This window comes from Oryx dammah, unplaced genomic scaffold (genome assembly GCF_014754425.2).
Source record: "Oryx dammah isolate SB20612 unplaced genomic scaffold, SCBI_Odam_1.1 HiC_scaffold_17, whole genome shotgun sequence".
Classification (NCBI taxonomy): domain Eukaryota; kingdom Metazoa; phylum Chordata; class Mammalia; order Artiodactyla; family Bovidae; genus Oryx; species Oryx dammah.
The window spans coordinates 43,775,359-43,788,532 of NW_024070201.1; the positions used below are offsets into that span (position 1 = coordinate 43,775,359).

The 13,174-nt window shown below is 41.4% G+C and overlaps 1 pseudogene; it reads left to right on the forward strand.

Moving 5' to 3' along the window:
* Positions 1 to 9,103: 9,103 nt before the first annotated feature.
* Positions 9,104 to 10,022, forward strand: LOC120876497 (annotated as a pseudogene).
* The last annotated feature ends 3,152 nt before the right edge of the window (positions 10,023 to 13,174 follow it).

Consider the following 13,174-nt stretch of genomic DNA (forward strand, 5'->3'; position numbering starts at 1 on the left):
TTTCTTTTCTTTTTTTAAGCTGATTTCTATTTAGGTCTGTCTGGCTCTTTCTAACAATGTTGTCTGGGCTTCCACCCTCTTCCCCTCTGTTGTTCTTTCTATAGTTGCCTTTTGCTCTTATGTGTCAGAGAAGATGGCCTCAAGGGGCATCGACCTAAACCATTCTTACAGCCAATAATTCCATAGGGAGGGAATAGTCTTTATGAATAGCTCCTGCAGGGAAGTTGGAGAAGGATTCTGACCTGACCCTGAGCAGGTGTCAAGCCTTGAACAATCTTTTTGGTCTGGACAATGAACTCTGACTTGAGTGACTCTCATGGCCTGGGTCACATTCGAAGGGCTGAGAAAGAAAGGACGAGCACCTCCTGAAACGTAGGGAATGGAAAAGTGGATCCCCTAAGGAAAGGCTTCTGAGTGACAATATATCATACTGTACACCGATAAAGTTATGCATCCTGAACAGACTCTGCCTCGTGGGAATGCTGCTGGCTGCTGTTAAGCAGGGCCTGATAACTAGGTGTCAGGTTGTGGAACCCTAAGAGGCCCCCGGCCTAGTGCTGGCTCACTGGTGGGCAGAGTCAGGGTCTTGAAGACTCTGGGCTGCTGCCCACCCACTGGCAGATGAAACCAGGGCCTGGGGTTAGTGCCAGACTACTGGCAGGCAGAGCTGGTTCCTGGAGTCTGGTGGCAGGGCATAGGGATCTGAGGGTCCATTTCAGACTGTCTGTGGGAGATGAGGAGATGGCTCCTGACACAGTTGTGTACGGGGTCAACTGAACACAGCTGTTGTTCAGTTGCTAAGTCATGTCCAACTCTTTGCAACCCCATGGACTGCAGCATGGCAGGCTCCTCTGTCCTCCACTAGCTCCCAGAATTTCCTCAGATTCATGTCCACTGAGTCAATGATGCTATCTAACCATCTCATCTTCTGCCACCCCTTCTCCTTTTGCCTTCTGTTTTCCCCAGCATCAGGGTCTTTCCCAATGATTCAGCTCTTTGTGTCAGGTGGCCAAAGTATTAGAGCTTCAGCACCAGTCCTTCCAATGACTATTCAGGGTTGATTTCCTTTAGGATTGATTCGTTTGGTGGGATCTGGAGTGTCCTGGAGGTTGCATTGCCCTGCTAGTGGGGAGGGTCTGGCCTACATTCTGGTGTCTGCCCTCTGGTGGATGAGGCCGGTCTAGAGGTCTGCGCAGGCTTGGCCCTCTGGTGGGCAAGGTGGCAGTGGGCTTAGGAGGTCTTTAGGCCCCTGTCTGCAGAAGGCTGGGGCTGTGTCCCTGCCCAGTTAGTTGTTTGGCCAGAGGCATCCAACACTGGTGCTTCCAGACTATTAGGTGGGGCCAGGTCTTGGCCCTAAATGCTGGAGGAAGGAGCCCATGCAATGGCGTCGGCCTGTCAGCTCCTCCGTCAGGGTGGAATGAGCTCCTAAATATGGGTGCTGCTGGTGTCTATGTCCCCAGGGTGAGCCGCAGGTGCCTCTCCAGGAGACTCTCCAAGACCTACAAGTAGCTCTGGCCCAGGCTCTTATCAATTACTGCTCTTGCCCTGGGTCCCAGAGTGTGTTAAATTTGTGGAGTGGAGTCTATTTCCCCTAGTCCTGAGGGGCTCCTGCAATTTAGCCCTGCTGGCCTTCACAGCCAAATACCCTGAGGGCTCGTCTTCCCAGTGCTGGACCTTCTAGATTGGGGAACCTGATGTTGGGGCTCAGAACTCTTGCTCCTGTGGGAAGGCCTCTGGGATACAATTATTCCCCAGTTTGTGAGCTTCCCACCTTCCCTCCCACCGTGCTCTTGGTCTCATTTCTTCTTTATGCTGGTAGCTGTGGAAGATCTTTTCTGGTCGGTCCCAGTCTTTTTCACTGATGGTTATTCTGTAGATAGTTGTGATTTTGGTGTGCTCTTTTTTTTTTTTTTTTAATGAATATTAAACAAGCCTTTTATTTATTCATTTATTTTTGGCGATGCTGGGTCTTTGTTGCTGCGTGGGCTTTTCTCTAGGTGTGGCAAGCAGGCGCTACTCTCTAGCCGTGGTGCGCAGGCTTCTCATTATGGTGGTTTCTCTTGTTGCTGAGCACAGGCTCCAGAGTGCTCAGGCTTCTGTAGCTGTGGCTCCAGGGCTCTGGACCACAGGCTCAGTGGCTGTGCTGCACCGGTTTAGTCGTTTCATAGTATGTGGGATTCTCTCAGACCAGGGATCGAACCCGTGTCCCCTCAATTGTCAAGTGCCTTCTCTACCACTGAGCTACCAGAGAAATCTGGTTTTGGTGTGCTCTTAAAAGGAAGTGGGTCTCTTAAAAGGAAGCTCTGGGTCTCTGTCTAGCCTCTTGGCTGCTCTCCTCATCTCCTTACTTAGCTTCCCTTTGCAGGGTGGGAGGTGTGAACCATGAGAAAGAAAAGGCTATGGTCAAAAGGAAAGAACCAGGAAACAGCTCTCGGGTCCTTTCTGAAAGAGTGGGGTTTGAGAGTGGCAGGTGGAAGGTGAATCAGACAAAATATAAGATGTCTAGTTAAATTTGAATTTCAGATGGACAATGAATATATATTTTTTTACCTGGGATATACTTACATTGAAAGATTATTTGTCATCTATCTGAACCTCAGATTCAGACTGGTCATCCTGTGCTATTATTTGCTCAATCTGGCCGCCCCATTGGGAGGAGGGTCGTGGTAGAACAGGCAGTAGCTGTGAGCCAGGTGGAGTAAGGTATCAGCTGCTGTAGCTCCAATTAACGCTGAAATCCACCGCCACCTCTCCTTGTCTTCCCATCAGGTGCCAAAGTTCCCATTAATGCTCAAAATTCTCCAAGCCAGGCTTCAACAGTATGTGAACTGTGAACTTCCAGGTGTTCAAGCTGGGTTTAGAAAAGGCAGAGGAACCAGAGATCAAATTGTCAGCATCTGCTGGGTCATCAAAAGCACAAGAGAGTTCCAGAAAAATATCTATTTCTGCTTTATTGACTATTCCAAAGCCTTTGTGTGGATCACAGCAAACTGGAAAATTCTTCAAGAGATGGGAATACCAGACCACCTGACCTGCCTCTTGAGAAATCTGTATGCAGGTCAGGAAGCAACAGTTTGAACTGGACATGGAACAACAGACTGGTTCCAAATAGGAAAAGGAGTACGTCAAGGCTGTATATTGTCACCCTGCTTATTTAACTTATATGCAGAGTATATCATGAGAAATACTGGGCTGGATGAAGCACAATCTGGAATCAAGATTGCTGGGAGAAATAACAATAACGTCAGATATGCAGATGACACAATCCTTATGGCAGAAAGTGAAGAAGAGCTAAAGAGCCTCTTGATGAAAGTGAAAGAGGAGAGTGAAAAAGTTGGCTTAAAGCTCAACATTCAGAAAACCAAGATCGTGGCATCTGGTCCCATCACTTCATAGCAAATAGATGGGGAAACAGTGGAAACAGTGTCAGACTTTATTTTTGGAGGCTCCAAAATCACTGCAGATGGTGACTACAGCTAAGAAATTAAAAGACGCTAACTCCTTGAAAGGAAAGTTATGACCCACCTAGACAGCAAATTAAAAAGCAGAGATGTTACTTTGCCAACAAAGGTCCCTCTAGTCAAATCTATGGTTTTTCTAGTAGTCATGTATGAATGTGAGAGTTGGATTATAAAGAAAGCTGAGCACTGAAGAATTGATGCCTTTTTTTTTTTTTTAAATTAGTATGCTTGGTCCAGCCTCCCAAGCCAACGACCCCGTCCCCGAACTCCAGTCCTGCCACTCACTCCACCAGAATTGATGCTTTTGAACTGTGGTGTTGGAGAAGACTTTTGAAAGTCCCTTAGACTTCAAAGAGATCCAACCAGTCCATCCTAAAGGAGCTCAGTCCTGAGTGTTCATTGGAAGGACTGATGTTGAAGCTGAAACTCCAATACTTTGGCACCTGATGGGAAGAACTGACTCATTTCAAAAGACCCTGATGCTGGGAAAGATTAAAGGTAGGAGGAGAAGGGGACGACAGAGAATGAGATGTTTGGATGGCATCATCAAGTCAATGGACGTGAGTCTGGGTAAACTCTGGGAGTTGGTGATGGACAGGGAGGCCTGGCGTGCTGCAGTCATGGGGTCGCAGAGCCGGACACGACTGAGCGACTGAACTGAACTGAACTGAACTGCCAGGAAGAGACTGAATTTATGTAAGTAAATCCACACAGCTTTGAGATTGGGTTGGTGTGCTACACTTGACAATAGCCTGCACTGTCCAGGGGCATCTGGGACATGGTTACCATGTAGGAAGTGACTGGCAGAGAACACATTAAGTCAGATATATCTGAGGTGGCTGGGAGCTTAGAAAGATCACCCAGCTCTGCCTGCTTTTAGTGTGTCTTTTTCACAGCAGTATGTGGACAGATACAATAAAACAGATATATATCAGGGCTCCCCCAGGTGGAAATAATGCCTCAGCATGAATTTCACCTGTGACAAAATCAAATGTACAAAATAACTTATTGGTACAATAACTTATTTGTACAAATGTACAAAATATTGGTGTTATAAGCATGTCAAAACCATACCAGATATAGTAGAACATTTTTGATGGCCTAGAAATGATAAATGTAAATTACTTGTTCTCATTGTTGCTAGTTGAATATACGTAAAATATCACTGATGTGAAAAATTGTAAAATTAAAACCTTATAATAATAGCACTTTAGAGAGATGATAAGACTTGGGACTGTTACTACCATACACATACAAATATAATAATAAATTTATTATATAAATATAGATAAATAAAATATTAGAGTATATTTAATATATAAATAGACATATTTATAAAATATAGTATATGTTGAATATAGTACAATGTATATTAATTGTTAATATATTATACATATAATATACATAAATATTGTATAAAATATAAATGTAATGACAATTTTCAATTTATAGCAGCAGTAATGATGACAATTTTATTTATTTTTTAACTGAGAAATTTGGTTTTTTTGTTGAAATACATTTGACATTTGGCTGTTCATGTCAGCATAGACTGAACACTGGTTCTAACACATACCTTGTGAAATTAATAACATTATTTTAGCAGAAACATAATAGAGGCAGAGAAGTTACATATTTGCTCAGTCATAAAACAAGTCCAGATATTTTGACTTCAAGCCAAAAAGCCCCAATTATAAAATCATCTGATTGATTTTTTCTCCATTAAAATTTCAGTATTACCATATTTCTACTAGAAAATATCAAACATATTGGTAAGAACATCCAGGCTTTCTACAAAGTAACTTCAATCAACTTAATGTATTTCCTATTACTACAGAACTTCTTAATTGGGGAGGTTATGGTGGAATTGAGCCTCTTGAGTGAAGAGGTGTTTACTCCCTGTAGAAACTGAGAATGTTGCTCCAAGTTTGTGCAATTGAATTTTTCTTAGGTCCATATGGGATATTCTTATGGGCTGCTGCTGCTGCTAAGTTGCTTCAGTCGTGTCTGACTCTGTGCGACACCATAGATGGCAGCCCACCAGGCTCCCCTGTCCCTGGGACTCTCCAGGCAAGAACACTGGAGTGAGTTGCCATTTCCTTCTCCAATGCATGAAAGTGAAAAGTGAAAGTCAAGTCGCTCAGTCGTGTCCGACTCAGTGACCTCATGGACTGCAGCCTACCAGGCTCCTCCGTCCATGGGATTTTCCAGGCAATAGTACTGGAGTGGGGTGCCATTGCCTTCTCCGAGTCTTATGGGCAAATCTATATAAATTGGGAGTAAATTCTTTAGAGAAAGATTCTCCTACATCAAACAATTCCATGCTGTATAATATTATAAAATCAGTGCATTGAATCACTGAGTTGTTTTTATGGGAGTATTTCTCAAGTAAAGAAGTGAAATATATGTTTAAATAAGATGAAAATCAGAGGCACTCATTAGGTTAGGAATTGAAGAGTCTACTAATGTACCTGTCAGTGGGTTTACTATTTACAGTTTTTCTCGATGATAATTGGAGATGCCTATCAGTGCTCAGGTAAGAATGCCTACTACACCACCTTTCATATTCAAGCATAAGTTTGGGCAATAATTAGAGCTCTAAGTAGTTTGCTTGCACTAATTATTGGTTCATAGAGGTTTGTAGCTGGAGTGGCAGATGGTCATAAATAAGGCTAGTCATGGAGAAAGATGAAATCCAGAGGAGGAAGTGATTTGCCCAGGGTCATTTACAGAAAGTTAACATTAGAGTCAGAAGAACATGTCAGTGAATTAGGCCAGCATTTTAGTTTATATTAAAAGGAAAAGATGGACCATTTGGGTTTAGTTTTTTTTTTTTTTTAATGAAGGCAGCACGTTTAAATTTGTTTCTAACTTTATCAGCCTCAGGAGTTTGTATATTTTTAATATACTCTAAATTTTCTTATTTTTAAAACTAATTTGGTTTTACCCACCCGGAGTAATATATACTTTTGCCTACTAGAAATGGTACTTAAAAAGTTTATTTTTCCTGTAGAGTTTACTAATTTGGAAAATTTTTTGATATCTAAAATATAATGATTAAAGTTGATACAAACATTTGATTTTAGTTTATCACTATGGCCAAATTCAGTAAATCACCTTGCCTTTTATTCTCTGCTATTGTCCTAATGATCTGAGCTCAAGACAACATTACATGTCTTTAGACTGCTTGTCTTTCTGTCCTGGCTTCCTCATGTCCTACAGTGAAATTCTGCTAGTTTTCAAAGCACCCTCCAAAGGCCAATTCTTGTACTAAGATGTCATTGAATAAATACCTTTGATTTCAGCAAGCCAGCCTTCCTGCTTCCACTTCATGACCCTTCTACCATGACATCCTGTGCTTATGGTTGTTCACTCTCCTTTTCCATTCAGAAGTAATATTTCCCTCTTTAAATTTCTAGAGTATTTGTCCTGACTGGTTTCCCTTAAATGACAAGCTGAGAAAAGGCATTTTATTTTACTGACAGAAGGAGACTCTGAAGGTTTGGGGAGTGAGGGTATTATTTTGGCCAGGGTGTGAGGGATAGATTGGAGGAGAAGTTACAAAACCTGGAGAAGCCAGTTTGGGAACCATTTAACAATGGGAGGGAGGTTGAAAGGAGAGGAAAAGAGGCAGTGAGCTGGAGCAGTGAAAGTAGGGATGAACTTGCTGAGCCCAGAGGGGCTCCAGATTTTAAAGATCAAAGCGTCCAAAAGTGAGGAGGATGTTAGAGGCAGGGGAGAGTTGGTCTGGATGACTGGAGGGGAGATCAGGGCAGAAGTGAGGTGCTCTGCCCAGAGAGGGGCTCAGGAAGATTGGGGGGAAGATGATCAGCTCTATCTGCGGCTGGCTAGCCCATAGGACTCAGACAGCACGTGTACCTCCTACATGCTCAGCCACCACGATGCCAGTCTTCCTTCAGCTTGTGTGTCATCTGAATGGAGGGGAAGCTTTGCAGGCTGCAGTTTTCCAAGAACAAATCAGAGAAACACTCATGTCAGAACCAGAAGAGATGTCTTGGGTTATTTGTCTGCTCCCAACCACACAGGGGAACCTGAGTGCAGGGAGAAGCAAGGACTCATCTTGGAGGTAGTGGCAGAACTCATTCCTCCAATCTAGTAGTATTTCCAATCCTACAAGAAGCCTCTGGAGAAGGCAATGGCACCCACTCCAGTACTCTTGCCTGAAAAATCCCATGGATGGAGGAGCCTAGTAGGCTGCAGTCCATGGGGTTGCTAAGAGTCGGACACGACTGAGCGACTTGACTTTCACTTTTCACTTTCATGCATTGGAGAAGGAAATGGCAACCCCCTCCAGTGTTCTTACTTAGAGAATCCCAGGGACGGGGGAGCCCGGTGGGCTGTCATCTATGGTGTCACACAGAGTCGGACACGACTGAAGTGACTTAGCAGCAGCACAAGAAGCCTCAAACTTCTACAAAAGCCATGGACTTATTCTGAGGCTCTCATTTTGAATTTGATTTAAACATTACATTCCTTAAGGGCAGAAAACCCATTCCCTGGGCTTTCCTAATTTTAATATTTATTATTCCATCTATTTAGCAAATATTGTTTTATTATCTATTATATCATTTAGTATCTATTCCAGGCACTGAGAATACAGTGAATAACAGAACAAAGTTCCTGTGCTCCTGGAGCTTATATTCCAGAAGGGGGAGTTAAATAATAAGCATTAAACTCTAATAAATATGTGGTATTTCAGTTGGTGATGAGTGTTACAGCAAAAAAGAAATCAGGGTGATGGGAGTCAGTGAATGATGGGGTAGATAGTAGTGGGGGAGTGAGAGAGAGAAAGAGATTGAAAGAGAGAGTGGTTGTGTAAACCACAGGATCAAAATGACAAAAGTGGTTTGTTTGTTTTTTTTTTGTATCCTTGAAAGTCACTTTAATGGTCACAAGGATAGGCCATGGAAAACTGACCTCTAAAGTTTCTCATTCAGGCAAATTTCAGTATAATTAGTCAGATCTACTCTGACTAGAAACTGGAGTGCTTGAAACAATTTACTTAGGTTTATCTGAGATAAGTGCATTTAAATTCAACCTCTTTTAAATGTTTCTATATTTATTGGGGTATATTATTCATATATTTTATTTTAAGCAAAGTTATTATAAATGAATTTTGAACCTTGGCATTTATAGTAAATATTCACCAAAATTTTGTTTTAATTTTGAATTACTAATTATAATTTTTTTCCAGATGTTTTTTGCTGCTTGCTATTTGTTTATTTGAAATACTTAATTTGAAAGTTCATATATAAACATGAAATTGAAAAGAACATCAATGTATTATAATAGACAATAGATTCTAAATAATATAATGTCTGTGTATATTTTAAGGAAAAGATTAATTTTCTACCTAGCAAAAAAGTACTGGTGAACATCTACTATTATTTTGTACTTTTGAAACAAGATTTCTGAGCCAAAATGCTTCACTTCTTTATTTGTACTTGGAAGAGTCCCTATTCCAGTATATTAGCCATTCTCAAAACTGCCAATTTGATTCTTCAGAATGAACTCATCATTGTATCGTCTGTCAAGAATATCAAACTCAAACTCTCATCTATTGGATTTTTACTTTATAATTTACATACATGGTCCATAAAAACAATATACGCTTCACTACTGAAATGAAAAGTGAAAACCAAAGCTCTGTGTTTGACTTCATCCTCTTGGGCTTTTCTAATTTTCCTGAACTCCAAGGGCAGCTCTTTTGGGTGTTCCTGGTTGATTATCTGGTGACTCTGCTGGGAAATGCCATCATTATAGTCGTCATCTCCGTGGAACAGAGCTTCCACGTTCCCATGTACTTTTTTCTCCTGAACCTGTCTGTGGTGGAAGTGGGTTTCAGTGCAGTCATCATGCCTGAGATGCTGGTAGTCCTCTCCAGTGAAAAAACTATGATCACTTTTGCAGGCTGTTTTTCACAGATGTATTTCATTCTTCTTTTTGGGGGGACCGAATGTTTTCTCCTGGGGGCAATGGCTTATGACCGATTTGCTGCAATCTGCCATCCTCTGAGCTACCCAGTGACTATGAACAAAAGGGTTTTCTTGAAATTAGTAGTGTTCTCATGGGTCTCATGGATCATGGTGGCTACTGCGCAGACCTCATGGGTTTTTAGTTTTCCCTTTTGTGGCCTCAATGAAATTAATGTTAGAGCTTATATGTGCAAACACCTTTTTGTTTGAGATCTACGCATTCACTGGCACCATTTTGATTGTTATGGTTCCTTTCTTGTTGATACTCTTGTCTTACATTTGAATGCTCTTTGCCTTCCTGAAGATGCCATCAACCACTGGGAGGCAAGAGGCCTTTTCCACCTCTGCCTCCCATCTCATATCTGTTACCCTCTTCTATGGCACAGCCAGCATGACTTACTTACAACCCAAATCTGGCTACTCTCCAGAAACCTAGAAGCTGACATCATTGGCTTACACGTTGCTCACACCTCTGCTGAATCCACTGATCTACAGCTTGCAAAACAGTGAGATGAAAAGAGCTTTGTTGAAATTATGGTGAAGAAAATTGGACTTACATACCTTCTGACTGTGCTGAGAAGGCATGGGGTATTTGGTCACTGCTCAACGGAACTCTACTTAAATTTAACAAATGACCAAACATTCTGCATTTCTCAGCATGAACATATATAATTTGCTTAGTTTTTCAAGTTTGACAATACATTAGGAATTTCTCTCTTTTGATTGTTGTCATTCAGTTTTCATTGATAATATGTTTTGATAACATGGGGCAGGAGGAAAAGGGGACGACAGAGGATGAGACGGCTGGACCGACTCGATGGATGTGAGTTTGAGTGAACTCTGGGAGATGGTGATGGACAGGGAGGCCTAGTGTGCGTGCTGCAATTCATGGTGTCACAAAGAGTTGGACACGACTGAGCGAATGAACTGAACTGAACTGAGCTGAATACAACAGTTTATCTGTTTCTCTGTTATAAGTATCCAAGATATTACTGGATTATTGTTATTAAGATGAAGGCTCAATAAACCTCTAGTTCCATATGTTCATGGTCTTCCCTGGTGGCTTAGACAGTAATGAATTTGCCTGCAATGAGGAGACCTGGACTTGATCCCTGGGTCAGGAAGATCCCCTGAAGAAGGAATGGCAATCCATCCAATGTTCTTGCCTGGGAAATCCCAGGGACAGAGGAGTCTGTCAGACTACAGTCCATGGGGTCCCAAAGAGTCGGACATGACTGAGCGACTAACACACTTTCTCTCTCTTTCCATATGTTCATACGTACTGCTGTTTTATTTCTATATGACAGATTCCTCAAAGTGAGTCTGATGGATGAAGAGTATGTGCTTATAAATTTTAATGGTTATGGCAGAATTACTTTTCAAGATCATTGTAATTCTTCAAACTTATCCAAAGGCTCACTCTGCTGCTGTAACAGGGCTTCAAGAGCTTCAGGAGACCAAAAAAACAGATGAGATTTTACTTTCTGAAGTGAGAATCTTCCAAATATGTAAATAAAATTTAGCTATTCGGGGGAACCAAACTGTTCTACTTAAGGGTCTCACACAGATTATAATTCAAAACAGAATTTCTCTTGATGTTTTCCCGTATAGTCACCCAGTGTTGGGGACCAGAGAATTCCACGGGAACTTCCTGAGGTCTCACTTGATACTGTTAGTATCTTTCTTCACTTGTACACCACAGTTTTTAGAGACTTTTGTTAAATTTCCCTTTATAGTCTCAGATTATAGACACTCTGTTTATCCACGTAGGATGGTTCTTTTTTTTTTTTTATTGTGGGAAACTAAGTGATTTGTGTGTATTTTCTAAGGTCATTGAGTCATATCATCAATGATATGATCTTCCTCAGGATAATTTCTCATTTTCCAACATCTGGAACATGTAATGCTTGCTTCCTCCTTTAATGTTGCTATTTGTACATAGAGAGGGGAGTGCATTATTGAATCTACATCATAGGAGCTTTTGCTCTCCTTAGTTTCTGCTCCAGGGGTGGTAATAAAGGGATAAAAACTATTTCCATTGTTATTCTGCTGTGAGAAAAACAGTTTGTGATTACTAGAGCCTCTGCTGAAAAAGTGGAGTGTGAAACTGTGAAATCGGAATTTCACACACATAATAAAGAAATTACATCATCAAATGGTTGTAACCAGTTTAAGTAACATTTGAATCTTGTCTAATCTTCTTTTCAGTAGGGCATTAAACAGGCATTTGGAAGTCCTTTTAATCAAATGCTGTCTCTGAGTGAAGTTTCTTTCTCATAGCCCTTAGAGGGGCCAGTTAAATAAGGCCATTTAGGAAAAAAAAAATCTCTGAAGCCTAAACCCAAGCCAAATATACAGCTTTGTTTTGATTTTTGTTCTTCTTCTTCTTCTTTTTTTTTTTTTTGGTATACACTTTCTTTCTTCTTTTTAAATAATCATGCAATTATTTATTTATTTTTTACTTTACAATATTGTATTGGTTTTGTCATATATCAACATGAATACATCACGGGTGTACACATGTTCCCCATCCTGAACCCCCCTCCCACCTTTGTCCCCATACCATCCCTCTGGGTCATCCCAGTGCACCAGCCCAGAGCATCCTGTATCATGCATCGAAGCTGGATTGGAGATTCATTTCACATATGATATTATACATGTTTCAATGCCATTCTCCCAAATCATCCCACCCTCGCCCTCTCCCACAGAGTCCAAAAGACTGTTCTATACATCTGTGTCTCTTTTGCTGTCTTGCATACAGGGTTATCATTACCATCTCTCTAAATTCCATATATATGCGTTAGTATACTGTATTGGTGTTTTTCTTTCTGGCTTACACTGTTGGTGGGAATGCAAACTAGTTCAGCCACTATGGAGAACAGTGTGGAGATTCCTTAAAAAACTGGAAATAGAACTGCCATACGACCCAGCAATCCCACTGCTGGGCATACACACCAAAGAAACCAGAATTGAAAGAGATATATGTACCCCAATGTTCATCACAGCACTGTTTATAATAGCCAGGACATGGAAACAACATCAGCAGACGAATGGATAAGAAAGCTGTGGTACATATACACAACGGAGTATTACTCAGCCATCAGAAAGAATACATTTGAATCAATTCTAATGAGGTGGATGAAATTGGTATACACTTTCATTCATTGGCATATACCATTCATTCATTCAATGAATTTTTGTTAAGATGAGTTTTAATGAGACTATGCCTGGGGAAATACAGTTTCTGACCTTGATGAATTTACAATTTATTGGATGATCACTAACTTTGGAAAATCACAGAAGTCACATTGATCTCTGTCTCCATCCCAGGGGAGGAATAGAAGTTGATCTGGTAAGGTTCAGTTTGATCGCACATGTGATGATTTCAGAGTTACATTGTTTCTTTATTTGGTACCAACTGTGACAAAATACAGCTAGTTTATAATTCTATTCCACGAAGTAGCAATTTAGGCAACGCGAGAATCCCAGGGACAGAGGAGCCTGGTGGGCTGCCGTCTATGGGGTTGCACAGAGTCAGACACAACTGACGCGACTTAGCAGCAGCAGCAGCAGCAGCAGCAGCAGCAGCTTCAACCTCATGGCAGCTGCTGCTGCTGCTGCTGCTAAGTCGCGTCAGTAGTGTCCGACTCTCGGCTTCTCCGTCCCTGGGATTCTCCAGGCAAGAACACTGGAGTGGGTTGCCATTGCCTTCCCCTCATA